The following is a 2714-nucleotide window of genomic DNA, read 5'->3' as shown; positions in this document are numbered from 1 at the left end:
ATTGAAATGTATGACTCTGTAAAAATGATAATATGTATGAACACGTGAACTGTAAATGATCAAGGTAAAAAAAAAAAAAGAAATTAGAATTTATTGTAATATTTATTAACAAGTCATAATAAAAAATTTTTTAGTTGCTGATGAAGTCCCCAGTAAGGGACGAAACCTACAACTAGTTCAAAATAAATTGTTCATAAGATTTATTAACCGTCTATAACTCCCTTTGAGACTTATATATGAATAGTTTTTTATCTTCCTTAGGCTGTCTTCACATTCTTGTGTCCATTCAAATTTTACATTTTTTCTGAGTAACTTATGCAGTTGTTCTAACTCTATTGAAGCTTGTGGTATATATTTTTAGTAAAAATTTATCTTCCTCAAAAGTGGTCTAACATTTTTCTGATTTCGCGGTGTAGGAAAGTCTTTGATTGCTATTAAGTTATAACTTTCGGGTTTTATCTCATTTTCTTTAATTTCGTGTCCTAAATAGATAATTGATTTTTTTGCGAAAGCGCATTTTTTCTTGTTAAACTTTAAACCCGCTTTTCCCATGGCAATAAGAACTTCGTTAATATGACGTACATGATCTGAATAATTTTCTAAGAAAATCAAAATATCATCAATATAATTCATCGCGAAAGATTCGAGATTATTCTTCGCTAAAACGTCACTCAGAATTCTCTGAAAGATCGCTAGGCCTGACTTTAAGCCAAAAGGCAAGCATTTCCATTGCCAATGCCCGTTTTGGGTAATAAACGCGGTTTTATATCTATCTTTTTCCCTAATCGAGATTGACCAGAAGGCTGAGTTTATATCCAGTGTTGAAAACAATTTGCAATCTCGTACTCGCATTAACAGATCATCAATCATTGGGAATGGATGGCATTCTGGTATGACAATTTTATTTAGTTCACTATAATCTACGCACAATCGTGACTTTCTCCCTTCTTCCTTCCTTAAAACAAGAGTTACCGGAGATGTAAAAGGACTAGCAGAGCGTTCAATTAAACCTTCTCTCAATAACGATTTTATTTGTGATTTTATTTCTTCGTTCTCTGCTATAGAGCATTTGTACGKCGTGCGCGCAATATATTTATTTACAGAAAGCTTTAATGATGCCTCCTAACCAATTATTTTTCCTACTTTAAACTCGTCTTCTGTGAACAACTCTTTGTGTTTATTTAACACCTCTTCCAACGAGATTTCACTGGTTAAAATTATGTTTGTTGATATTGACTCTGTTTTCATATTCCCATTTAACCAATTTTTCCTTGTACTATTTTGAAAAATTTTCAAATTTTCGTCCTGACAAAGTTTAAAATCTTTAATTGCATCTAGACCTAGCAAAATGTCATCATGAAAAGAGTCACTTTTTACAATATAAAAACATATTGTCTTAGAAATATTCATAATTTTAGTTTCTAGCTTTATTGTGCCTAACGTATTCGTAGTGCCTGCGAATGTGTTTAGTTTACTTACCCAACTTATTTTTTTGCATAATTTTAAATTTACAAATGTATCGTAATTTATAATTGATACATTTGTTTTTTTTTATCCCCAAACTTACATATACATATATATATATATGTAACGAAATAATACTATTTATATTTCGTCACCGTTAGTAATTATTTAAACCGGCTGCTGTTACAGTTAAGACGCGCAAGCGTATTAGACTTAGAGATTAGGTAGCGCCGATAACGCGACAGAAGATATAGAACGGTTAGTAGTTAGCGAAGCAGAGACGGTTAGGGTTTAAATTGACTGACTAGTTTAATAAGAGCACAAAACAAGAGTGAATATTAGCTGTAAATGTTGTTTCTCTTATTTGCAGGTAATGTAACTAATGTACATAATGTAGTTTTAAGTGTAATTTGTATTTAACAATGTAAAGTGATGCAGATAATGTAAGTTAGGGTAAATAATATTAATAAAATAATCTACTCTTATTTCCAGAAACTCAAAGTAGTTATATTCCATAAAATATAAATCCTTATAAGAACAAATATAAATTTTACCTTATAATAAACAACATTTTTATTGCTAATTATGGGAAAAAATACAATTAGCTGAAATGAACAAACTAAAATTTACATTTATTCTGAAAGCACATCCCGACGATCCAAAGTCAAGCGTGATTTGTCTAACTACAATAACAACTCAGGACAATAAAGGTTATACTATGCCTGAACAGTATCAGTTGATGGAGCATCATAAGGAGCTGTCATCAACTACAGATTACAAACAAATACAAAATACCTTGAAAAAAAGAGGACAAACTCAAAAAATATGTATTAAATTACCAACAGATATTTTGAAATTATGCCAAGACGAAGAGGAAAATATGATATTGAAAAATAACATATTAGAAGAAGTATCGATTTAAACACAAGCTACATCACAAGAGGATGGGGCAATATCATAACTAAATCTGTCAGGAGAAACACTAGCAAGGATCTTAGAGAAATTTATAAAACAACAAAACAATGAAGATTCGGGAAAACGAAATTTAAAAACATTATCAGAGAAGTTAATATAATCAAGATTTTTTTCTTATCCAAAATTTATTAATATTATTACTAAGTTTACTCTTAGGGAAGTTGTTTTTTGGACAGGTTTAATTAAGATGAACACWATATTTATCCGTTGAACGTTTCGTCTCTATTTGAGACTTCCTCAGCAACTAAAATTATTTATTATGACATATTATTTTA

The sequence above is a fragment of the Polistes canadensis genome, unplaced genomic scaffold (assembly GCF_001313835.1).
Source record: "Polistes canadensis isolate GaletaPanama2010 unplaced genomic scaffold, ASM131383v1 scaffold_483, whole genome shotgun sequence".
NCBI classification, from domain to species: Eukaryota; Metazoa; Arthropoda; class Insecta; order Hymenoptera; family Vespidae; genus Polistes; species Polistes canadensis.
This window is presented reverse-complemented; position numbering follows the sequence as displayed.